At 49.0% G+C, this 26,672-nt stretch overlaps 1 protein-coding gene and 1 long non-coding RNA gene across 9 annotated transcripts in view; one reads left to right on the forward strand and one right to left on the reverse strand.

Moving 5' to 3' along the window:
* The window catches only part of LOC123612961 (uncharacterized), a 72,813-nt gene extending 46,843 nt beyond the window's left edge, over nt 1-25,970 (forward strand). Inside the window, exons 3-6 of one of the 5 annotated variants that reach the window (XR_012510693.1) lie at nt 7,290-7,380; nt 8,737-11,070; nt 11,515-11,792; nt 12,388-25,970. This is a non-coding gene — a long non-coding RNA (uncharacterized LOC123612961). Of the gene's footprint in view, nt 1-7,289; nt 7,381-8,736; nt 11,071-11,181 lie in introns of all 5 variants that reach the window. The other 4 variants (XR_012510695.1, XR_006720263.2, XR_012510694.1 and 1 more) reach the window with 4 other exon arrangements.
* Nucleotides 1-26,672, reverse strand: part of CHST11 (carbohydrate sulfotransferase 11) — a 245,495-nt gene that overhangs the window by 2,061 nt on the left and 216,762 nt on the right. The window lies entirely within an intron of this gene.

The following is a 26,672-nucleotide window of genomic DNA, read 5'->3' on the forward strand; positions in this document are numbered from 1 at the left end:
CTTTTTGCTTCCTCAGTGCCAGTGCCTCAGTATTCCTCTGGGAACCCATTTTCTTTCATTCTCAACTCCTTTTCCTCTCCAGATGCTGAGCTGTGAGAATGGCAGCCTGGAGCTTGGAGACAGGGAGGAGGGCCACTATGCAGGGAGAACTAGACTGAGAATGAAGAGAGCAGAGGAGAGATGAGCTGAAAGACAAGGGAGTGCATTCCCAGTGACATCTGAATACCTAGGTCTGTGTATTGTTGGAACCAGACCCCAACTCCTGGACTGTTGTTGTATTAGTCAGTATGTTTGCTTTGGTGCATAATGCAGTTTGAGTCTGGATTATAGTATTTGGAACCACCATATATGAGTATTTATTACCTTTGAGCTTTTCCTCTCTGCCATATTCTTCCATTGACCTGTCCATTCAAGCATGTGTTCAGACCTCACAATGTACAGGGCACTATGCTCAGCATCCGTGGGAGATACAGCCGTTTCCTGAAGGGCTCAGCCCTGGAGGTACCAGGCCAGAATGCTGGCAATCTCAGTAGGGGCCCAGGGGAAGATGTGTGTGCTCCTCTAAATTCTAGAAGCAAAAGTTTCTCCCCCAAAGCCATTCACTTGCAACCTGAACTAGTTCTCACAGTCTACCTAGAATAGGAGACCACAGACCATGCTGCCCTGATGTGCCACTGTCTTGGTCTCTAATCCCAGAGACTCAGAGATTTTACGGAGTGGAGATGCCTTATGGTTGTTTGGCTTAATGCTATGCCTCCATCTACCTTCCTGAATATGCAAAGTGGCTCTTCTTTTAAATATAAAAGATATTAATATTAATTATGATTAATAATTAAGTTTTAGAGAAACTGAGGCACCAGGGCTATGGAATAGACACTCTGGGGCTGCTCCCTGCCCCAGGAATGGAGTCCCCATCCATATGCTCATCTTCTGAGTTCCTAACAGTCCAGCACCAGTGACTTTTCCAGCCTCTTTCCCACTCCTCCCCCCTTCAGAACTGAGGGAGCTCCCAAGAAAGCAATTATTCACTCTTTTCCTTTTGTGCCAGCCATTCCCATTTGGGATCCTTCCCTTTCCACTGTTGCTGGTACAAACCAGACAATCCACGAAGGTCCTGCCACACAAGTGGCAGAGTGGCTCCTTCCTCTGAACTCCCTCCCACTGAGTGTCCTTTACAGCGCAGTTTCCCTGGGTACTTCAGGCTTGGTTTTCTCAAATTGGGCGAACGCTTGCTTCACAGGGATTCAGAGCCACAGGGCCACCACCGCCTCCAAGCCAGACTGTGGGTGGCCTTGTGTGGCCACCACCCACTCTGGGCCAGACTGTGGGTGGCCTTGAGTCCTGAGAATGCAGAAGGATCAGTGATACACCACCACCACCACCTGGACAGCCAAGTTGGTAGAGCCAAGGCTTGGGTGGGACGCAAAGAGCTGGCCCTGCGTTTCCAACTCTGAACCACAATCTGTACAGTTCATTTTAGAATGTGCACAGGGCAACTGGGGTGGGCCTAAATTAGGAACACTGATGAGTTTACTGGGTAATTGAGGGATATCCTGGTCGCCACTGGAGAGAAGTCACTACACCCTACTTTAGGGCTCTGTGTCTGTCTGCTGTCATAGTCCCCAGGGCAACGATTTTGATGTTGATGATCAGATGGTGTGAAACAGCAGCAGACAGTAGGGGGAGCTACTCTGTGTAAGGCACCTTCATAGTTTATTGAAATACATTGTCTTTAATCTTCCCAGCAATTCTTTGAACTCGATGTTATCATCACTGGAAATGTCCACACTCAAGGGATGGAAGCAAACCAAGACACAGTGCTAATGCTTTGACAGTTCCATGTGCAAATAACAAGAGTGTCTTGGCTACTTTAGCTTTACCAGTAACTGTGGAAAATCCCAAAGGAGTCGCTAGTGCCCTCCTGATGGCCACTCCCCTCTGCAACCCTACACTGTCACTCTGCCCATCAAGAAGTAGAGTCCATTGCTCCAGCCCCTTGACTCCAGCTGGCTGTGACTTGCTCTGACTAGGAGCATGTGGTGGAAGTGATGACGAGTGAGTTCTGGAGCCTGTGAGGAAGCCCTGCGGTGCCCACCCTGTGCTGCCATACTTCCAGACCACACTGGCACGGGGGTCTCCCTGTCTAGTATAAGTAGCATGAAATGTGAACTTCGTCATTCCACAGCGGCCTCTCCGGTGCTTGCAAAAGTGCAAGTCACGTAGTAGATGATCAGTAAGTCTTTGTTGAGTGAATGAATGAATTGGTTAATGATCTCTTCAGGGATACTTGATAAGGACAGTAGGGAGGCCCCTCTTTAACTAGAGAAACTTCCCAATTGTTCATAGATGCCAGAACATTCTTAGTAGAGGCTGTACTCGGATGAACAGTGATCCCCCCAAATTCATGGAGGGGGGCCTCAGAATGTGACCTTATTTGGCAGTCGGTGTTTTATAGATGCGCTTAGTTAAATGAGGTCATCCTGGGTTAAGTTGGGCCATCGTCCAGGGACTAGTGTCCTTATCAGGAGAGAATACAGTGACTCAGAGACACATAGAGAAGGCAGGTGATGACAGAGGCTGGAGTGAGGTATCTACAAGTCAGGACTCGCCAAGGCTTGCTGGGAACAACCAGAAAGGGGAAGGAGAAGGGAGGGTGTACCCATACAGCCGTTAGAGAGAGCACAGCCCTGCTGACACCTTGATTTTGGACTTCTAGCCTCTAGACCTGTAAGAGAATAAATTCCTGTTATTTAAGCCACCAAGTTGGTGGTAATTTGTTACGGCAGTCCTAGGAAACTAATACAGGAGCCAGGCCTTCAGTCACTAACTTTGAGCAAATTACAGTAAAACATAAATGTGTAAGAGAAGCTGACATTATACACGACAATATTTTTACACAGAAGAGTAAGGAAAGGGTGTTAGAGCAGTAAGTAGCTGCGGTCTGAGATGAGGAGACCTAGGCTTGGGCAAGGCCCTTAACTTTCTAAGCCTCAGTTCTATCACTTGCAAAATGGGAACAGTACCACGTAGCCTGCAGGGGTGCTGATTAAATCAGAAAAGGTGTGGTTTGGCGTTTAGAAAATAAGATCAAGTCTAGTTCAGAATTTGGATGGGGTACAATGTGCAGGAAGCAGTTAACACATATGCATTCCTTATGAAAGAAGAAAAAAAATCCAAAAAAGAAGGCCAGAAATCTCAAAGACAACTTTCTGGTGAAAGCTCTGTAATTTTGTTGCAGGCCAGCCCTAGGTCATGGCATTCAATTAATATTTATTTTGAATAGTAAAACTCTGACTTTTGCATTTCCTGACTTCTGAGCAGTACTCATCACTTAAAAGGAGCATTCATGGCACTTAAAAACCAAACTAAACCAAAATTGTCCTAAAGGAAACAGAAGGACTAGGGAGGAAAAAGGGTCCATCAACTTTGCCCATTTGACTCACTGCTGGGCAGTTCTGAAGGCAATAAATTGCTAAATGAGCAGAGAAACGAGAGGATCTCCTTTTCCCTCCCCGACCCCCCAGCCCCGCTCTTTTCAGTTGGAGCCAATTTTCTGGCCATCTGAATCCCTGGGGAGGTGGCATGTCAGTTAATATTGCATTCAGGACCACAAAGCCATGAAAAATGGAAACGATACCACAGTGTCATTTTACGTCCAATTGCAGAGACAAAAAATAACTCAAAGGGGCTTTGAAATGTGGTATTTGAGGTTCCTTTCTCTTCCACTTCCTTCTTCTCCACGGCAGTTTAGGTGGCAAATGGTGCATCTGCCACAGCGAGGCAGCACCATTTCCCTCAGGAGGACTCAGGTTCAGAGTATAAGCATATTCTCAATCCTGGGACGTGTCCGGGCCCCTTCTCAGAGGAGGAAATTCACCGAGGCCTCTGATGTTGAAATTTTTAACAAAACGTTTTAACTTGTTTTACCTTTTTATTTTAAAATAATTCCAGGCTAGTGTTGACTTAACCTATTAAAATACAATGTTACTAAAATACGCATAAATATAAAACTAGGTATACAACTACAAGACCAAAACAAACAGAAACATTCAAATGAACAACATTAACCTGACGGATGATGTTGTTTTACTGGAACCAAAGCCCCGCTTAAAACAGGCAGGGTGCTTGCTGTCCACCTGGGACAGGCTCTTTGCAGTAAGGCGTCCCTCCTCTCAGTGCTCCTCACTTTCTTTCCCACCACCTTCTCCTTTCTAGTTACTGTAAAATCCAGCACCCTGTAATAGCACGTGACTTTTACTTGGTACAAATGCATCATTTATGTATTTCTTGTCTCTGCCTATTTCTAATTAGCCCAAGACAATAAAAACGGAGCTACGTGGTACCATTGAGACAATCAGTGAACACATATGCCATAATCTCACGTGGCAGGACTAGGTTATCAGGGGTGGCCCCGATAATCCAGAAATGCTTTAACTTTTACACAAATACAAATAAAAACACAAAATAAAAATGTGAAATTAATTTAGTTCTCATACACAACTCAGACCCCTGGGAGTTATATATGTGGATGCTTTAATCCAAGTTTCTCAAACCAAGATTCAAGGGGATGCCTGGATGGACGGGTCAGAGGAAGGGAGGAAGGCTTCACCACTGTTGCCAAGATGGGGCAGGAGAGATTGCTTTCTTTTTTAAAATGTTATTTATTTTTATTAAAGTATAGTTGATTTACAGTGTTGTTAGTTTCAGGCATACAGCAAAGTGGTTCAGTTTTTTATATATATACATATATATACACACACACATAGACTTTTTCAGATTCTTTTCCATTATAGGGTATTACAGGATATCGAATATCATTCCCTGTGCTATACAGTAGTAGGTCCTTGTTGTTTATCTGTTTTATATCTAGTAATGTGTATCTCTTAATCCCAAACTCCTAATTTATCCCCTCCCTTTCCACTTTGGTAACCATAAGTTTGTTTTTTATGTCTGTGAGTCTGTTTTTGTTCTGTAAATAAGTTCATTTGTATCATTTTTTTAGTGATATATAAGTGATATATATACCACATATAAGTGATACTATATATTTGTCATTCTATGAGTTATTTCACTTAGTTTAATATCCCTAGGTCCAACCATGTTGCTACAAGTAGCATTATTTCATTCTTTCTCATGGCTGAGTAGTATGCCATTGTATATAGATACACCACAACTTCTTTATCCAGTCATCTGTCAGTGGACATGAGTTGCTTCCATGTCTTGGCTACTGTAAATAGTGCTGCTATGAACATTAGGGTGCATGTACCTTTTTGAATTAGAGTTTTCATCTTTCTTTTCTGGATATATGCCCAGGAATGGCATTGCTGAGTCATATGGTAACTCTGTTTTTAGTTTTTTAAAGAACCTCCATACTGTTCCCCACAGTGGCTACACCATATTACATTTCCACCAACAGAGTAGGAGGGTTCGCTTTTCCGGTAGAGATTTTGCATAGCAGCCTGGGCTGTTCCAGATATTTCCATTTTTGTTACTAGGGTCAAGAGCCAGTTAGAAACTGTGATCAGGTAAATAGTGATTTCTAACCTTAAGGAAAATGCAAAGCTGATCATGTCACCTCCACAGTTGTCCCCAAGCAGGGTTCACAGGAGCTTCTGTAATAGTCCCAACTCTCTAGCAACTAAGAGGTTCCCTGAGTACCAGTTGGGGAATCAGGAAGACAGGGGGGTGACGAGCACTCACTGATGAACAGTTTGCTCCCTTGTCACTGGAAGAAACATCTGCCTTCTCCAGTTGTTTATCAATTTTACAAACAAGGTTTGTTGTTCTGATAATTATCTGAGCTGTGAAATCAATCTTTTCCCTTTTTTATTCCCTTTCTCTCCCTTTTTTCTTTTCTCAAAGGTATTTGAAGAGACCATAACAGAGGATATGTGTAGTATACAACTGAAATAGGAAAAAACAAATCTAAGAGGGCTGTGATTAAGGATCTTTTCTAGAGGTGGGCTTCCTAGGAGCAGGGACAAAAGGGTAAATGTGATTAAATCTCCTTGCTTTTGTTCTTGGGAAGGAGAAACATTCCAATTGCTTGGGGCAGAAAATGTACAAGATCTTAAGAGACAGAAATTTCAGTCGAGGAGGGAGATTTCTGGATTCAATTTGCTCCTGTTAGAGTTTTCAGAGGGTTGCTTTCTTCACCGAATACTAGTGTTAGGCGTCACCACCACCCAATGTCCACAGAACACTTCAGCATTCAAAGGACACTTTCACACCCACCGTCCCACTTAAGGATCCCACCAGGACTTCTCCAGAGCCTCCTAAAGGAAGATTTATATTTAGCAGACCAGCTCTTACTTCCAACCACGTGTCATCTTTTTCTGGACTGGTTCCCACCAGGTATTAACAGTACTGTTTCTCAGCCTTTAGCATGCATGGCCGCCCCCTGGAGGGCCTGTTAAAATGCAGTTTGCTGGCTCCCACCCCAAGTTTCCAAATCAGGAGGATTGGGCCTGAGAATGTGCATTTCTAGCCAGTTCTCGGCTTATCAGTCTGCTAGGGCCGCCACAGCCAAACAGCACAGACCGAGCGGCTTGCGCGGCAGAGACGACCTTTCTCAGTCTCCTGAGGCCTCGCCTGGGCTTGCATACGTCTGCCTTCTCACAGGGTCGTCCGTCTGTGCATCTTTACCTGCCGCGTCTCTTCCTCTTCTTACAAGGACACCAGTCCACTGGATTAGGGCCCACTCTAATGACCTTGGTTTAGTTGTCACCTGTTTAAAGGCCCTGTCCCTAAACAGGATTACATTCTGAGGTATGGGGGTGTGGGGCACAGCTTAGCCCAGAACATCAGGGGATGCAGATGCTGCTGGTCCAGGGACCACACTTTGAGAACCACATCTTCACACGCCGAGGAAAGGCCTGTAATCGGACATCTTTCACCAGGTCAGAGCAACTCTTAATTACAGAACACAGAGCTGAACTGGGCGTCGGCCGCCAAGCAGCTCCTCCCTCTACCTCTACCTCTAGCTCCAGCTCCAGCCCCGACCGCCTGCACCTCCCTCTGATCTCCCCAGAACATAAATTAGGGCAGAGGAGGGCTGACTCTAGGAAACTGTGAATATGGCTACAGGCTCTGGGCCGGGTCCTGCGTGCTCATTGTAGATGTCTCTTTTTAATTCAGACATTTAAAACGGCAACTATAATTAGTTTAAGGACCAAATTTAGGGGACATTTGAAAAAGTCTTTAAAACTATTACATTTCATCCTGAAAGGAAGGCAAGCTGGTTTCCCTTAAGTTAAAACATCTTCTGTGGTGTTTACAATTTCTTTCAGACACAAGAACCCAAAGGGAGGGAGGAGCAACCGGTCCATTTTACAGCCCTGGGTTGGGGAGATGCAGAGAAATGGAAACCTGGAGAAAAAGGTAAATTTGAAGGCAGAAGCTGCCATTAACAACTGTCCACTTGAATAATCCTAATACAGAACCCCTTCAAGCATCTCAGTGGCACTGCCATCACCCTGTTGATTTTAGAACCAGAAGAGGGAGAGGAAAACCCAATGGTCTGATTTGCTATGATTCCATTATATTTCCTTCTGGTATAGAAACTCCTAAACTCTCATGAGAAAGGCTAGTCACGAGGAATCACTGAAGAAACCACATCCAGAGGGAAAAAGAGGCCCATATTTATAGTAGCTACCATTTACTGAGCACTTACTATGTACCAGCCACTGTTAAAGCCTCACAGTTGACAGATAGGTACATCAGTACCCCCAGCTTACGGATGATGAAACTGAGGCACAGGGAGAATTAAGTAAGTTGCTTGAGCTTAGGGAGCTGGGAGCTGGGGCTGGGGTTCAAATCCAGGCAGGTTGTGCCTGGAGACCCTGCACTGTGCAGCCCCCTCAGGGTCTGCAGGCCCACCTGGGAGTTACCATTGCCAGGGCAGGCGCTGGAGCCATGGGTCTCAACCCCGGGAGCTCACAGGGGAGCTTTAGATACCACTGGGGCCAGGGGCCCACCCCAGAGCTCTGATGTGATTGCTCTGGGTGTGTGACCAGCTCCCTGGGTATTCGAAAGCTGCCCAGGTGGGGCCTACTGCCTTAGAGGCTCCGATGCCAGCAGCTGTAAACTAAAGCACACAGTGGACTTGAGGAGTGACTGGTGTGGGATCTTGGGCAAGTTCCACCTTCCTGTCTTCAGATTTGAGACAAAGGGTTTTTCCATTCTGTAGGGCCAGAGATCAAAGGTCTAGAAGGCCACAGTTCTGACATCTTTGGCTGCATCCTTAGGGAACCACTAGGAAGTCTATAATGCTTAAAAACATTTATGTTTAGGAAATAAAGGAGAAAAATATTGAGCCTTTCAAGAAACGATCTAGTCTGCACCTGTTACAAACCTTAAAGAGTTTAGGAAAGAAGTGATGTAACATTGCCAGGGAAGTTGGTTTCTTAGGGTTTCAGCTTGTCACTAGGGAATCACCTGTTTGATTACAAGGACTGAATCTCTGCAGGAGCTTTACTTATCTTTCCAAAGCAAAGGAAAAGGTACAAGGAATGGGAAGAATTTTGAGCTCTGGAAGGTGAGGCAGGGGTACAGGAGACCCTGGGCGATGGAGGGTGCTGACCTCTGGACGCAGCCCCCGAGCCAGGCTCAGCTGACAAGGCCACAGGTGAGGCTAAGGCTCTGAGCTGCGTTCTGACCTTGGGAGCTTTGTAAGCAGAAACAAGCAAGCAGAGGGTTGCTTCAGACTATTGGTTAAGATCCTTCCTTTGTATCCAGGGTTTAAATTTGGTGACCTGGGTTTAGGTGACAAACCCAGTTGCCCTCCGGAGACAGCAGGGAGCCCCTGGACCACAGAAGGTAAGAGATGCCACTTAAATCTCACTCATGTTGGCATGAGGAAATGGGGAACTGGTCTTTCAGGACATTTCAGATTCTCAAGGTAAGCCAGAAGACCCGATCTTCTGTGTAATCTGCGTTCTTGAACGTTAGCTATAATTTAAAAATTTTTTAAATGGTGTTTTTAAAATTTTTAAAAAACTTGTTTAGGCTGGGTTTGCCTGAGGGCCACCAGGTGTGTGATGCTAGTCAGGAGGTGCCCTCTTGCAACTGGCTGTTCCGAGCAGCTCCCACCACTATTGCCTCCTGCCCAGCTGCCCGGCTCAGTTAACAGAACTGTAAGCAAGAGAGGGGAAGAAAAATTCAGGCCAGGCTGCAGAAGTTCCAGAATGCAGTTGTTACCATGAGAACCTCGGCTCTCCCCATCCCCATCTACATCCCCTTTCCTGCTTCACTTTTCTTTGTCATACCTCCTTCTAACACTCTCCTCACAATCTGCTCATTTTATGTGTCTCTCCCCTTCCAGAACATAAACGCTGAGAGGGCAGGTGGTTTTCACTTTTTTGTTCACTCTTGTAACCTCAGTGCCCTGGACAAGTGAGACACTCAAAGCTTTGCTGAATGAATGGATGAAGAATGATCCTGGGATGGCATGGATTTTAAAGGCTGAAAAATAGCTGATGAGCTGGCTTGGGGTTCCTGGTGCCTAAACCTACAGCCCCAGCCCATCTTCCCATGGAGGGTTTTTGGCACAGATCCTGCAGCTGCAATACAAGAGCTCAGTATCAGCCCAGAGGCCGGAGGCCAAGAGACAAGCATCTGGGGAGCTTGGCACCGGGTGGAAATGGGCTCGGGGTGTCTGCAACAGCGTTTGACGAGTGTTGGTGGGGGGGGGGGGGACTGGCACTTTCCACCTGAATGGTGAGGCCAGGAAGCAGGAGGAGGGGACTCATTTGAGAGGGTGCTGTTGCCAAGGGCTGCTTTGGGAGGGTTTGTCGCAGGGTGCGTGCCGCCAGGGCTCCCTTTCAGCCTGGCCAGGTGCGGCTGGAGAGGGTTCATTTCCATCTCAGATCAGCTGTTTGGACTTCCGGAGGCTTGGGCAGGGTGCAGGGATGGGGCTGCTGCCAAGCTGGACCGGTGTCCGATGAATGGAAGCCCGGAACAGGGACAATGGTGGGGAAGGGATGTGGCTCCCACACTGCTTGGGAGGCTGGATTTCCTGGGAAAGCAGAAGTCAGAGGGTGGGTGGAATGTACACCTGGCTGACTGATGCTTTGGGGCCCTCGGAAGTCACTGCTGGCAGCCAGGAGGTAGGAGGAAGAGCCCACTCCTCAAGTGGCTCACCCCTCTCCCAGCCTAGGTGGCTGACAGCACCCCACCCCGATTGGCCTCCTAGAGGGTGATGATCTTCTAAGGTAGGGCCATGACGCACCAGCTTCTCCTTTTGGTCTCTCCCTCCCTGGACCAACTGGCTTCATTGATTCTCTTTCTGATTCTCCTCCTAGACTCACCAGAATGTCCCTACTACTAACATTTTGCCCAAATCACTTGATCTCTTGAGGTCTTAGTTCCCCCATCTGGAAAATGGGGACAATAATTGGGACTCTTGTGTCTACCTTTCAGGGTTGTTGAAAGGATTCAGGGAGAGCCTACAAGGAAAGTGCTTAGTGTGGTGCCTCGCACGTAGCAGGCACTCTGTAAACAGGACTTCTCTCTGTCATTATAAGCATCGCAGCCTGTGGCTTCAGTAGTGGCCAGCAGTACACCAAGCACGCTACCCTGCCTTCTTCTGTCTAGCAGCACCTCTCAGTCTTCAGCGTGTTTAAGAATCACATGGGCGTTTAGTGAAATGTGGACTCCTAGACACCACCCTGAGAAATTCTGACTCAGCGGGTCTGGTTGTCCCCAGTACGTGCTCTTGACAGCTGCCCCAGAGATCCTACCAGGCCAATTCCAAGGCTGGTGGTCCTGTGTCCCGTTTTGAAAACTGCTGATCAAACATCTCTTTTACATGAGCAGGTTCTGCATTTAACATCCAACACATTTGTCATCTGTGCAAAGTGCCTGGCTCCAGGCGATTCAATATCTCACTGACATCGGAGATGGATAGAAGCAAGTGGAGGCAACTTGGATTGGCAGCTGTTAAGTAAATTGGAGGTCTAAAGAGCAATTTTCTAGCTGTAAAGAGATTAGCTGTTAATATGTATTGACAGACAGCACAGCATGCGTGGAATTTCAGAGAAAGTGAACGCTGGATGGGAGATACCCCAGAAGGTTAGTCTATTTCTTACTCAAGTAGCATGTTTCAGTAATACCCCATTTCCGTATTGTTCAAAGGGTATATTCCCTTGGGTTTTCATTCCTGAATGTTGTGTCTTTCACTAGGAGGAGAGGTGAAGCCCGCTCTGAGATGGGGCCTCAGAGCCCTCCTCCCACCCCACCACTCCCTCAGCCACACACCTGGGCCCCCAAGGAGCCATTTCCAACACTTTTACCCAGACGCCTTTGTCTCAGGCTGCTCCAGCCTGATCATATTTACATCACCATGAAAGATGTGAGTTCAACTCATTTCCCTCCTCCAGGGCTGTTAGGACACAGCCCAAATATTGATCTGTCTCAGTGACAGGCAAATACTTGCAGGACTTAGAAAAGAGTGTGACTAGCTTTGTGCCAACATGTTAATGCCTCTCTGGTACTAAGACTTTTTGTCTGTCTCAGTTGCTTTGCTGCCTTCTCCCTTGTCCAAGGATGGCCCATTTGAGATCATCATAATCGTGCAACAGGAAGACCATCTTTGAGCACTACAGGTACGCGCACATCTAAATTCATCAGCTGGGGGAGGTGCCAGGACGGCAGAGCAGAGAGACTCACAGCTCGCCCTCTCCCACAAATACACCAAGAATCACATCTACAAACCCACTGAATCGCACAGAACGCCTATTGAACTCTGGCAGAGTGTCTCGTTTCAAAGTACAGGAGGATTCTCACAAAATCCGGTAAGAGAAAAAGGGAAAAAAGAAAAAAATCAGTGTAGCACTGGTTCTGCAGGGAGGGAGCAGCACAGGGAAGAAAGGCACCCTCACGCTGGGACTTCCCCTCTCCAGCTAGGAGGTCAGCGGGGACAGAAGTGGAGCTTCTGAGGCTTGGAGGAGAACGTTCTGTCTGCCAAGCGGCTGCCCCTAAGAGAAACTGAATCACAGGGTCCCTGCAATCCCCAGTCCTAGACATAAGCCGGCAGGGACAAGCCGGGACTGGCTGCTAGAGATCAGTGGGGAGCCCAGGCAGAGGGCTGGGGTCCACTGCATAGAGGCAGCCTCAGGGGACTGGAGGACAGTGTGAGCTCTGGCTTGGGGTGTGTGCGGAACAGAACAGCCTGGGACCCCATTAAAAACACACCGCTGCTGGTGTGCGTGGAGGGGAGGGGTGCAATGCAGCTGTGCCATAGACGCTGGCTCCATTGTTGGGGTGTTCTCCAAGAAGAGAGCTGGGGCTCAGTCATAGCCATCACTGCTGTGTGGAGGCGGGGCTGAAAGCTGAATCCATACCCAGTGGCCCTGCAACTTTACGGGTGGGACTGAGATTTGTTTACAGCCCCAGGTGGAGGGCGAATGTGCCGTCTCTGGATCCTTCATGGACCCGTGTCTTGGGGATGAACAGGCAGTAAGCAGAGTTCTGGAGCACAATCAAGGCAAGTACGGGTTTACAACAGGCTGGCATACCCTACCTTACCGGATGTGGATGCGTGGCTGGGGACTGCGTTGACCCTGTGGTGCACCACGGAATCAGGTGTGCGACTGCATGCTTGCTACGGCAGGTCCTGGCACCTGACATTGGTGGATCTGCACTGGTGGTCCTGGGGCCCAGAACCAGGGGGACACTAGAGCAGATGGCTGACATTCCCGCAGCTAAGGCGGGGACAACAGCATTGTCAACAAAGAGTACTTCGTAAGCAAACCCGCATAAAGTGACAGACAATAGAGAGCACCTCCCAATGGGACATCTCCTGCGGAGGTACTCAGTGACTCTTCTTTCCAGCTGAAGTGCTCCAACCCTGCCTACCACACACCACAGCACAGAAATGGGTCTAGAAGCCTCTAGTCCAGCAACAGGGGAGCAGACCCAGCCCCAATCAAGGCTGTGACAACCACAGAACAAAAAAGGAGGCTGCACTCGACAACAACAATCAGGGCAGGTGATTACCACACCACCAATCACACCCCCAATCAAAGGGATAACAGCCAACACACACGGAAGAGGTGGCAACCATCCATACTAAGAACAGCCCTTGCAACAAAACTATTAGACGCAGTCTACACAGGAATGCTCCCACTTATTTAAACAAATAAAAAAATAAAACAGCCCTCCAAGACCACAGTAGATAACTGATACTCCTAAATCCATAGAGTCAGAGAAATGTAAGTAAAATGAAGCAGAGGGACCACTCCCAATTAAAAGAACAGGAGAAGTCCCCTCAAAGAATGAACAATGAGATAGATCTCAACAGTCTACTAGATCATGACTTCAAAAAGGGGGTGATAAAAGCACTGAAGGAAATAAGAGAGACTATGAATAGAGACAGAGAATACTATGAAACAGAAATAGAAACTATAAAGAGGAGCCAATTAAAAACAGAAACCTCAATGGCTGAGACAAGAGCCAAGCTAAAGGCAGACAAAAGCAGACTAGATAATGCAGAGGAACGAATAAGTGACTGAGAAGACAGGACAGCAGAAGTCAATCAGAAAAGCAAGTAAAAACCAATGACAGCAATATAAGGGACCTGTGGGATAATATAAAGTGTGCCAGCCTATGCAGAAGAGGGGTCCCAGAAGGAGAAGAAAGAGCAAAGGGGATTGAAAAGGAATTTGAAGAAATCATGACTGAAAACTTCACAAACCTAAAGAAGGAATCACATATCCAAGTACAGGAAGCAAAGATGGTGCCAAACAAGAACTTCCCAAACAGACCTACACCAAGACATAAATGGCCAAAGCTAAAGATAAATAATTCCAAAGGCAGCAAGAGAAAAAGAGTCAGTTACAAGGGAACCCCCATAAGGCTTTCAGCTGATTTCTCCACACAAACACTGCTGGCCAGAAGGGAGTGGCAAGATATATTCAAAATTCTGAATGAGAAAAAGCTGCAACCTAGGATACAGTATCCAGCAAGACTATCCTTTCAAGTAGAAGGGGAGAGAAAGAATTTCACAGACAAGCAAAAACTGAAAGAATTCAGTAATTCTAAATCTATACTAAAAGAAATATTGAAAGGTCCACTCTAAATAGAAACGAAGCTGGAAGCTATAGAAATGAGAAAAGCATAATTGGAAATGTGATGACTACAATGAGTTGAAAGAGAATAAACATGAAGATGTGAAAAAGAAAGGACATCAAAATCCTAAAAGGGAGAGGGGAGCAAGAAAATAGTTTTTTCTCTCTCCTTTTTTCCATTCATTCTTCTTAGGATGTATTTGTGCCTACATGACTACTAGTCTAAAGTAAACATATAATAAACAACAAGGTCATACTGTATAGCACTGGGAACTATATTCAATATCTTGTAGTAACTTACACTGAAAAAGAATATGAAACCGAATATATATATGTTCATGTATGACTCAAACATTATGCTGTACACTAGAAATTGACACAACATTGTAAACTGACTATACCTCAATAAAAAAATTGTGTGTGTGTGTATAAATTCATTAGCTGTTTTACTGAGAAACTTAAGAACCCAGGCTGCTTCTCAGGTCACTTCTGGGGACGTGCACATAGACTGATCAGAACTAACAGATAAGCTTCTGAGTGATTTCACATCCCTAGAGTCCTTGGAACAGAGCTTCAGGGTTGGAAAATACCCTTGAGATCATCTGTTACCACATCCTGATTTTCAATGACAAAACTGAGGCTCAGAGATGCTAACCCATCAGCCCACTCCCAGGAAGTGGCGGAGCTGGAACTGGAACCCAAGACTTCTGCCCCTTTGTGCTGCTGCACTGTAAACCGAAAGGCATAGGGATGGATTCAGGAACAGAACGATGGGTGGGCCATCTACATGGTGCTAAAACATCTCTGTAAGGTGGAGAACACAACCCTACTTCCATCAGCCTTAGGAGTATTTTGGTGACACACAGAGTCATGATCAGTGGAATTTCTGAAAATAAAGAGGAGTGAGTGACCTCTTTCATTATCCAGAATAGGGACTATGGCATATGTCCCCCTGGGCTGGTAGATTGAGGAACCCATTAAAGAAAAGTGGAGCAAGAACTGGGCAAAGTCTTGACAATTTCTTTTCTTTCTTTGTAAAGAATAATGACTGTTAGAAAATACATGACCCAATTTCAGGATAAAATTTTTATAGAAAATTTGTGTCTCCCTGATCCTATTAAATAAATACTGAACAAATGAAAGTATTTGGTTTCTTGCCCAGGAAGTCTAGGATTCTGCTTAACTAGACACAGAGGTCAGAGGTCAGACTCTTAAGTCAGGCAGGCACATATGGACACGAATTCTGGCAATGAGGCAGTCATGAGCCAGGGTCATCATTTCCATCCTCCAAGTCTCAGTTTCCTCATCTGTAAAGTGGGAGCTGATAGCAGCAGAAGTCTCCCAGGCTGTCATGAGGGTTAAAGGGATAAAGTCTGCAAAGAACTAGGTACAGCACCTGGCTCACAGCTGCTCTTAATGCACATGCAATTAGTATTCAAAGTTAAAAGTTCTTTCCCATGGGGAAAAATAAAAGAGTTACTTTGTAACTGTTTCCATCAAGGGGCAGAATGGCTCAGAACACAGACTCTGCAGCTAGACAGCTTGGGGTTAAAATCCAGCTCCATCACTTACTGGCTGTGGAACTTGAGCAAGTTACTTGCCTCAGCATTCCCATCTGTAAAACGGGGCTCATGCCAGCACTGACCTCCTACTGTGATGGTGGTAACAGCTCACTGTCTGCCCCACGCACTGGGGATGCACAGGTGACTGTCACAGAGGCATTGCTCGTCTTCTATTCAGGCCAATATGGTAACAAAGAGAAAACACCCCACGTTACCTTCCCTAGCTAGACCCCTGCCCTCAAGTGCTGACAAGGAGGGAGCCTGATGTCATTTGTCCTTTCACTTCCCCGTCTCCCTTGGGGGGAGGACAAATAGTGGCAAGTCCAAGGCGGCGCAGGAGAGAGAACTGCTGGCCCAGGCTCCTGAGCTCGGTGGAAGGGGCCCTGACGCCTGACTGGCACGCAACACAGTGGTGCCCTAGCCTCCGGGCTGACCCAGACTACAACCTGCAGGTCCTGTTTGATGCCTGGGTGGGCTGTGGACTGGTCAGCTGTCCGCTCTCCCACTGCCCAGTAGGTCCCTGACCTCCTGGCCCTGGTCTCTAGGCCCAGGGGGGACAGACAACTCCAACTGGGCAGCCGCTCCATATTCTGCCCCAGTGCCTCAGTTGGCACAGCTAAGAAACCAGGCCCCAGCTCAGGTGCTGGTGGGTGGCAGGTGCCAAGCCAGGTAATGTTTGTCTTCGGGGAGGAATCTTACATCCTAACGGTGGGCACAGATGAAGCAAGGGAAAAATTATAATGCAGTGTGGCAGTGTGCAGGCTCCCGGACCTAGTACCTCCTAGCCTAGAGGCGAGGGGCTTCTTCAACCTCCCCAAGCCTCTATTTCCTCATCTGTAAAAGGGGCAAAACAAGAGCCCCTTGCCTCAGAGGTGGTGGGAAAGATCAGATGAGAAGAGCTCCGTACACCCTGGCACAAAAGCACTTAACACCTGAGACCGCATATCTCACGAGTAGGCGTGAGGATGAAGTAGGACCAGAAGACACAGGCAGCGCCCTCTCTGTGGTGGGAAGTGGCTTCCCCAAGAGAGGAGTGTTCCTGAGAAGCTGGAGAGATAAGAAGCTGTGAGCCGGACTGAAAGGCCATGTGAGCCAGGGAGGGAGTTGGGGAGAGGAAGCAAGACTCAGCAGGAACAGCGAGCAGGACTGTCCGTGCCCCCAGTGGCAAGGACAGGCTGGTCCGTGGAAGCTAAAGGAGCCTGCGGGCCCTGGGAGGTGGCAGTGCGCCCCCCGCCCCAGGCCTTCCAGAAAGGAAGTTTCACAGACATCATTACGCGGGTGGGGCAAGGAGGGCCGCCGGGAGTCTGTCTTTGTACACTAAGTGGCTTTCCCTGAGCCAAAGCAATGAGCAGAGGTTCAGAAAAGCAAGTGGGGTCAGGGTCTGGGGGGACTGATTTTCATGAATGGATCTACTTCCTGTGCTGACTGAAGCCTCGAGGGGAGGCCCCTTAGGGAACAAAGGCACCTGATGACGCCCAGGGACAGGCCACCCCGCATTCCCAGGGGAGGGAGCCTTGGCACTCCCCTCCCCCCACGGCTCTGCGAATTCTGCAGGTCAGGCCGGGTGCAAAACCACCTGACGAGGGAGTCCCCTCCCTGATTTCTCTTTTCTGTTGGAAAAAACAAGAATTCCAGTGACTCGAGAGGCAGGAATACCTCCACTCTGGTGTCTCCTAGGCTGCTCTGAGGAAGATGCTGGACAAAGGGTCAGCATGAGGTCTGGAGTGAAGCAATGATCTGGAAGAGTCTAGATCAATGGACCATTCGTCAACAAACCTCCAACCCCAAGGCAGTCAGACAGCAGGAAACTACAAATTCACCTGCAGTCTCAAGTGGAAGAAGGAAGAGAACCAGATGCTACATTTACTGAGGTTGACATTTAGTGAGGACTTGTCATGTGGCAGGTGAGGTGCTGGGCTGAATGGGGGGATCTGAGATGGTGGAGAGACAGGGACGGAGCGGGAAGACCGTGGGCTGGGATAAGGGGCTCTGCATCGTGGTGGACTCTTGCCTGGGACCAACAGGACTGAGAAATAAACGAGTATGTGGGGGCTCCTGCCTCTTTACTACCATGGGGAACTCTGCATCCTTATGTGAAGGCACCATGTAATCAGAGCCAAACTGACAGCAGGAGGCCTGTTCGTCAAAGAGGGAGTCACAAAGATGGCGATGGCAGACCCAGCCCTACTGTGCTGAGGCTTTACCTAATTTTATGTCTGATTCTGATAACTCCATGAGGTGTAAACTAACACGTCCATTTTACAGATAAAGAAACCAAGGCCCAGAAAGTTAAGAAATTTTCCAAAGTCGTCAGTCCGTCTTTGCTCTCACCCAGCAAAGCACTTTCCACCGTGATCGGGATGTTTATGCCTGGAGCGCAGTGTGCTGTTGGGGAACTGTGCCTGGGTGCCACATGGAGGGTGCTGGCAGTGCCTGTCCAGTCAGGACACTGGGCACCCGCCATGCACCAGGCATCCTGCTAAGCACTTGGCAGCCACCATCTCAGTGAACCCTCATGACAACCTCGAAGTATGATCCCCACTTTACAGATGAGTAAACTGAGGCTCAGAGAGCTTAAACATCTCAAGGCCCATACCTTATAAGTCATGAGACATGGATTCGACCCTGGTGGCCCAGTTCTGGAACATGGGTCTTCAGCTCCGAGACATTGACCCCCATACTGACCTTCAGCTGATCCACCTTTATGACCTCAGTCATTCCCATCAGGAAGAGCCTGGAGCACATAGGCTGATCCACAGCCCAGATCTATCTAAGAGGGGCAGGTGCGCCATCTGGGTGCATGTAAGACACTGAGGCAATGATTACTGAACCAAAATCTTAGGGTGGAAGAGCTGATAAAACTCCCTTGCTGAAGCTGTTAAGGAATTTCAACAATTCTCATAACTCATGGCGTAGGCAGCATGTCCCAGAAAGATTATCTATACATGGTGTTAAAAAGAGAAATCAAGTTTTCTTCTCAAAGAAACTACCAGTTCCATTTCTGTAAGCCACAGGGCGTGGTTTCTGCCTTGTCCCCTGAAGCCGTATTTTGCATCTGCCCAGACCTGCAATGAGGACGCCTCACACAGCACAGGGATGGATGTCTTTCCCTGTGGCTTTCATAAATCGGATTTTCACGGTAGTTTATGCATGACGTCCGGCACATCTACAGCTCTGTTCAGGGAACTGAAAGGGGCCCACCTTCCATGGGCACACGGGTGGCGTGCAGATCTGAACCAGCCTTTTGCAGCTCGGACACCCCGGCTCAGTGCACAGCGCAGTGCTCAGGTCCACCCCCGGCCTCCTGCCCACCCTGTTTCTCTGGGCTCCGCTATGGCGCAGTCAGCCTGGGTGCTCTTCAAACAGGCCAGAATCCAGAGGGGCGGGACACTTTCTCTGAGTTTTATGGGAGCGTCTAACCAGAAACATCTGGAAATACACAGGACTAAGTTGGAGGCCTCGGGGCAAAGCTCCAGCACGGGCATTCACGGCTGGAGCTGGAGTCTCCTGCCCCCTCCCCAGCATCCTCCTCTGCGACATGGCCTCCCTCCTGCCTGCCCTCCCTTCACCCTCCGTCCTTTGCTTCTGTCCCTCCCTCCCCTTCATGTCCTTCTCCCAGTCTACCCACCTTCCTTCCTTCTCCACACTCATTTCATTGAACTTCCTGTCCCTTCTACATGGAAAGCGCCTTCCCCAGACCTTACAGGGACACGATGGTGGCTGTTTTGTAGGGAGAAAGTAGAAAGCACGTGCTCACCTTCTCAATGGCTATCCCCCTGGAAACAGGAAGCTCAAACTCCTCATGTATAAAGGTGACTCGTCACCCGCCTCTTCCGTGTCCTCACCTCTGGGAACAGCGCTGCTCTGTGCCCAGCGCCCTGCCAGACTCCTGGACATCTGCTCCCCGTAGGCTGGCCACATCTCATCCAGGCAACCTTGGCACAAACCACATCACCTCTAGCCTGGATGGCTGCTGGGACTCCAAGCACGGGTCCCCTACTAACCAGATCAGTCCCTCTGAACACAGCACTGACCCAACTGTTCATGTGCTTTAAGCTCCCAATGAGTGTCTGCTGCCTTCCTTAGGGAGTTAGATTCCAGAGCCTGGACTCTGGACGTGTGTGTCCGACGTCTCTCAGCAGCTCCCTTGTGCAGAGCTGCCCGGTGGGCATGCCGGCCAGCTGTGGCTTCTCTGGAAGTGCTACATTTTCTCGCACAGGAGACTTGTGCAGACGTGAGCCTTCTGCTGCAAAGCCTCACTCCTCACACCTCCCTCTTCCTGTCACTCTCTTCCTGCTAATTGCTGTGGGCTTGCAGACCCCCCCCTGCACACCTCACTTTCTCCAAAAAGATGACCACTCCTCCGGGCTCAGATCAGTTAGGTCCCACCTCTTCCTGGTGTCCCCCAGGGACCTGGGCTTACCTCTCGCACTGCACATAGTATTACTGTTATCGTTGTTACTGCACAGCCAACAGCACCACCAAAAGAGCTGCGATTTTTTGAATGCTGTGTGCCAAGCACTGTTCTAACTTCTAGTTGTGTAATATAATACATTCGATCCTGGGGGGTGAAGGATGCAATGAACCAGTGCCCCCCACCCCTGCCCCTGGCAGAGTAAGAACTATGGGACTAGAGTATTACCTCCATCCCATTTTCCACCTACATCCGTATTCAGGGCGAGGGTAAGGAGGAACGAGCAGGTGCTTGAGTTGAAATCCTGAGTCCAAACCCTGCCCCTTGTTTGCCACATGACTTTGGACAAGTCAGCCTCCCTGAGCCTCAGTTTCTGTTTTCTGTAAAAACGGGCCCAGGGTGAGAGGGCAATGAACGCCATCCATCATGTGCTTACCTAGGACCTAGAATTACTGGCCCCTCAGGAGGGACCTCTCTCCTGTACAGAGCAGAACCAACATCAGGCCCTGAAACCAGCCACCCTCTTTCTTAGGAATTTTGGGGCTGGATTTCCCTCAAGCAGTTAAGTATCTCCAACCGCTTTGAAATAAATTTAAAAAAAATAGAAGTAACAGAAAGGACCCCGTCCACTTTGTAGGGAAGGGTGAAGTCATCGGCCCCTCTGCCAGCAGGGTCTGAACAAGCACCCCGCGCCCCTCCCAGCGGCAGCACTCGCCGCTGGGTGCCCCTCGGCTGACAGCGCTGCAGGCAGGAGCACGGCCCTCCTGCCCCTCCCCGCTGTCTGTCTCGGGAGCTGCTGACACAGGGAGGACCCTGCTGCCTTCCTCAGAGCAGCTAGGCCCAGCCAGAGAGAGCTGGAGGTGCAGGGAGGGGCCCGAGCCCACATTCCTGGGCAGCCCCAGTGAACACTCAGGCCTTCACCCTCACCAGAGGTGACCTTGGAGAACAGCCACCTTGGCATCCTCAGCTCACATCACCCCTTTTCGAAGACACCCGCCCCTTCTCCACTCCACCCCCAAACCCACCTCTCCTCCTAACTTCAAGTCTCAAATGCAGAGTTCCTCCCCTCAGAGCCAGTGGAGATAAGAGCCAATCTCCTTGGATTTGAACCCTGGTTCTGCCACACTTTGTGACCTTGGGCAAGTTACTTTACCTCTCTGTGCCTTAATTTCCTCATCCATTAGGAAAGGAATAGCAGTTGGACCAACCTCACAGAATATGTAAAGCACTCAGAAGAATGCCTGAAACACAGCCAGTGATAGTGTTGGCCCCTATTACCACCAAGTGACCCGGGCTCAGGGGCTTAGAACTGATTGGTGGGTAGGCTTCAGGGTGCAGGAGTGGGCACTGAGGAGCTCTCCAGGTTCGAAGATGCTCCCATAGCAGGCAAGGCCCTTTCTCGACAGCCACAGTCCTAGGGTTCCTCCCTCCCACAAAGGCCTTATAAACGTCCCCTTTCCTCTTTCTTCCACTCCACAGGGGAATCTTGGATCAATTTGGAGATCGTTTCCCTGTGTGATCTGAACATCTTATATTAAGCAAAAATCAAAGTCTGGACTCTATACTTACGTGCAAGATACTTCTCACCTACATCTTCTAGTTAAAGAGCCTGATGGCAGCCTAGCATCACGGAGAGGGGCGCACACTCTAGAGACGAGCGGCAGGGGTGGGAATCCCAGCTGTGTGACCTGGAGTGGGTCACTTAGCTGGTTTGGGCCTTGGTTTCCCTACATGTAATAGGGCTGGTAGCACCTCCCACACAAAAGAGTGCACAGGGAGGATTAAACTAGACAGTACCTGTCAAGTTCAAAGAACAGGCTGATGCCTTCTCTTGGTGGATGATGTGTCTGCAAATAAGGGCTTAAAAATGCTTAATAAATACTTAATCCCAGAAGGAAAGAAAGTTTCCAGTTCTTCACGTCACTGCAGAATAAATCACAGTTTGTTTTGCCATCTGGTCTTAGAAGTGATGAACAGGCTGGGAAGGAGGAAGCCAAGGGACCCTGGAGACTGATGATCTGAGAGATGATGTCAACCGCCCAGATTCAGCAAACGCCTCCGTGATGCCCAGACACCAATATGAATGGGTTTACCTAACTGAGCTCAGGTTTTTATCCCGCCACTTTGAGGGGAGTGGGACCGGGTGACTTCAGCTGGCGAAACACCAAGAGATGTTTCATTATCTAGTAATGTGGGTGATGATCGTCTTGCCCATCCCCCATCCTGAAGTCCCTCTCATCCCTGACCCCTTGGAGGGTGGGCTTGGAGAAGGGATAAGAGATGCAGGGAAACTCAGAAATAGGATAAGAAGGTTGATTTTCAATGTGAGAGATGAATTTTTTAAAAGTAAGTGAAAGTTCAGAGTTGGTTTTCAGGCCACATGCAAATAAATGCTCCTGGGGTTAAAACAGCCATGAAAATGTGCCAACAGTCTAGATTTCCTGCTGAGACGTGGTCAAGAACTAGAAGGTCCTTAGAGTAACAGGCATCATTGCTTTTCATCTTCCCAGGGTCTGCGTGTGTGCAGAAAAAGCCCTGCTAGCTCCCGGCACGTGGGCCAATACAGAACATGCTACTGGCACAGTCAAGTCCAAATGGTCTCAGGTCATTGACCCCTGAGAGGCCATACAAAGCATGGACATGACCCACCACTCCCTGCCCCTGAGCCCCAGCACACAACTTCCAGCCACCAGGGTTCCATGATCTCCCTGGAGGAACAATAATACATAGCTGGGAAACTGGTTCCATGTTCTCCTGCCTGAGGCCAGAGCCAGGATGCCCGAGGTAGACCTGCCATCACCAGAAACTCTAGCAAAGGCCAGAATAACTGCAGGGCGTCAGACCATGGGGGCAGGCACCACTCCTGTCTCTTTCACAGCTGGATCCTCCAAGCCCAGCACAGCACCAGGCACTAAGGACTATTTGGGGAACAAACGCCCTTGGGGGAGGCCATGGTTTCATTTGAAATCACATTCTGGGATCATGACACATGGGGATCATCCTGGGGAAGGGGAGGGAAGGGAACTAACATTTCAGAAACCTTTACTTGGTGCTAGAAACGTGATGTATTTCCTGAGTCCCTATGTCAACCCTGAGAGGTGGGTAAGCTCATCTCTGATTGACAGATAACACTGAAAGTCAGGGAGGTCCAGTTCTGGTCCTGAGTCTCAGGACTGGCAAGGAGGGGTGCTGGGGTCACACCAGCTGGCTTGCTCTTCTGTTACAAAATTTGGCCTCGGGGCGATAGGTTGAAAGCCCATAGACAAGATAGGAGGTACCAGATTGCCTCCTCCTCTGCTCCCCATCTCCCCAAATAAAACTAGGAGAAGCCTCCCTTCAGGCTTGTTTTCTTGACACTTCCAACCCAAGCCGGGCTTATGCTCCAAGGTCGTGGGAGAGAGCCACCAGCCCGCACGCATCAGGCAATAGTGAAATCTCTCTGGTGCACACCTTTGGGCTTTGGTTTGCCTATGGACTGAACTTCCTGTTTGTTCTGCTGGTGGGGGTGCAACTGTGTTTGGACTGTGCTTGTTTCAGGGTGGAGGGTCAGCCGAATCTGGGTGATGGATATATCCACCCTCCACTCCTCTAAAGCCGTGTGAGCAGCAAACCAGCCCTCCAAGGAAAGTTCTGGTTAGTGTGTGCTCTTTGGCTTGGAATGCCAGAGGAGACAGCCAAAGTCAAGGCACAAACAATGAAAGGGGGCACGTGGCAAAGACTGGCCCCAGGAAGACAGCTTGTGAGCAGAGGACAGCAGGCCATGCTCAGAAGGACACTGCACAGCCGCTGCAGGCCAGTGGGAAGATGCTCACCGTGTACCGGCACTGACGTCAGGGTGCTGCAGAGGTGCTTCTGAGAGGCTGACTACCCTGCAGCTGGGCTGGGGTGCCTGCCAGGCTGGGACTCTTCTGGCAGCTGCAACCCAGGAGCCAGGAGAGCCCTTCTGGGGAACTACCTTCCGTCTGCTCCGAGGTGGCCTTGAATTCAACTGTCGGCCTCCTGCAGAGTCAGAGGGTGAGCGATCAAGAGGCCGTCCTATCCCATTCTTTGCAAAGCAGAGCTGAAAATGAGCAAGGATGTCATACCCTAGGCTTTTTTGCTTTTCACAGCTCTCATCCTTCCCCCAAATGCCTCCACACCCAGTTCTGCCCCTTCTTGTTTCAAGGCCCAACCCCACTATCTCCTCCTCTGGGCCAGTTGCCAAGGCAGCCGCGCCACGCTCTGTGCCACCTGTGCCCTGGACACACTGCTGTCATCATTCTGTGTCACAAGAAGCGGCTTCACACCTGTTCAGGCCCCAGCATGATAAGCATCTAGTGCTTCTAGCCCTTCCTCCACACCTAGCACAGTAGGTTCCCATGAACCTGGGTGAAACAGCTGATAATTTTTAGCAATACCTAACAATTACGGAGCCCTGTATGTAAGCCCTGCATTGTGGGTATCATCTCAGTGAGAATCCTTAATGGTAACCCTCAGTGATGAGCAGCCATGTGGACAGAGAGGTTAAGTAACTGGTCATGGGTCACACAGTGAGCGAGAGGCAGAGACAGGATTCCAGTCTGGGCAGGTGGCTCCTGGGTGCATTGGCCATCGCGCCATGCTGCCTCTCAAATGAATGGGTGAAGGAACCAGGTGCGGGGGGTGGGGAGGGGCGGCGATGCAGACAGGCTTTCAGAGCCTACTGGGAGAAGACCAGTAAGTACATGGACCCAGAGGCAGGTGACGATGCTGCCTTTGTTTTTGGAGTGGCTCTGCCATCATCGGACACCAGCCAGCCCAGTAGGTTAGGGAACCAGATGCAAGTCTGTACTATAGTCAGCCTAGTGCTACTTAGAGCCCCCAAGTCATGGGGGCAGGTGGAGATCGGAGAACAGAGAGTGCAAAATCACCCCAACCACCACCCCAGCAGCCCGACACGCATCCAGAGAGGAAGACCAGAGGAGGGGGAGGACATCCCCTCCCACCTCTGTGCCCCTGCTCCCCAGGCACCCCCAGCCAGATGCTCCGCACCTCCTGTCCTCTTCATCTTTCTAAATCCGACCCACCCTTTGCAGATCTCCCTTCCCTAGCTTTGTCGAGCTGCCTCTGAAGAAGCATACACATTATTTAACCACACACACTATGGTTCTACATAGCCGGTTCTCATGTTCTTGCCATGATGCCATTTCTTTACATGCCTGGATCTCAGACTTTAATGAACACAAGAATCTGCAGGGGAGGTGAAGGGGCATGTATGTGTCTGTTAAAATGCAGATGCTGGGGCCCCACTCCCAGGGAGCCAATCTGTGCCCAGGAATCTGCATTCTTAACAAATTATTCTAGCAAATCACCTGCAAAAAAAAAAAAATACTGTTTAAATCCTCAGTACTTAATTACTGGGTAAAAATAATCCTCTTCATGTACACAATCTCATAATTTACCAGGTTCCCCTACATCTTCTCCCTTGAGCACTGCCACAACTGATAAGATAGTCCAGACAGGCGGCATGGGCACATGACTGCACAGATGAGAGAGCTGAAGTTCAGAGAGCCATTAGCTCAACGTGACAGAGCGAGTCAGAGGGGAGACAAGTTTAGACTGCCCTGGTCTATTGGTCATTCTAGCCATGTGTCCGTTTCTCTGCCAGCTTATCTTGGCCTCTATGTCTGTTTCAGTTTCTCTTTTTTTCCTGCTATAATATTTAAAACAATTCTAGAAACTAAAAGTAATAATTAGAGGTAAACAATAAGAGGAAAATAAAAATCCCCCAAACTTCCATTGACCAGAGATAATTATTATGAGTGTTTTGGTGTATTTTTCCAGCTTAGTTCTTACATTTTACTGATGATTCCACTATTTTGTAAACCACATTTTCCCTTCCAACAATTAAGCAAAAGCAAGCATAGTACTGCTTTAACTGGGCCTTGAAGGGGAGACAGACACTGGCTGTCTACCTCATCCCTTTCCGCCCACTGCCTTCCTCACTGGCCCCTGCCCCGTCATCCTCTACCCCAGCCCCTCTAGCAACCACAAGAGCAGGTGGTCCCCTGGGAGGGCGGGCAGGGGAGCAAGTCTTCCTGGGCAGGGATGGGGGCCTGTGGATGATCCAGGCCTTGGGGGCAGGACTTCAGGGGTGTCCACTGTTTTCTCTAGTTGAAATGGGGGAGAAATAGCTCATTGCAACTAGCACTTCCCACAGGGACACTGCAAAATGCAGAACGCCATGACGGACTAGTTTTCAAACACAGGTCTGGGACTCTAAACTCTGTGCTAACCTCAGAGGGATGGGTGGCTTGTGTGTGAGAGTCCTACTCCAGCTCCCAACTCCATACTTCTTAAAGACAGCAAACTCACAGCTGCCACAAACTGAGACTCAGAGACGGTGTGTGCTGACTGTGGGCACTTCCTCTTCTCTTTTAGTCTGAAACCCAGCGTGGTTCTCAGGGGCTTTGATTTACACGTCCTCACAGCTTTGGGGAAGTTTTAAGGCCGAGCCTGAAGAGACTTGCAAATTAGTTCCTGCAAAGACTTCTGAACAGTGACTTATTACAATCTCTCATTATTTCTAAGGGAACCACTTACCCAATTAAAGCTGCAGCCTGTGAAAGGGAAGTGAAGATTCTCTTGATTGAGAGCAGTGAGACATCACAG

The sequence above is a fragment of the Camelus bactrianus genome, chromosome 12 (genome assembly GCF_048773025.1).
Source record: "Camelus bactrianus isolate YW-2024 breed Bactrian camel chromosome 12, ASM4877302v1, whole genome shotgun sequence".
Lineage (NCBI taxonomy): Eukaryota > Metazoa > Chordata > Mammalia > Artiodactyla > Camelidae > Camelus > Camelus bactrianus.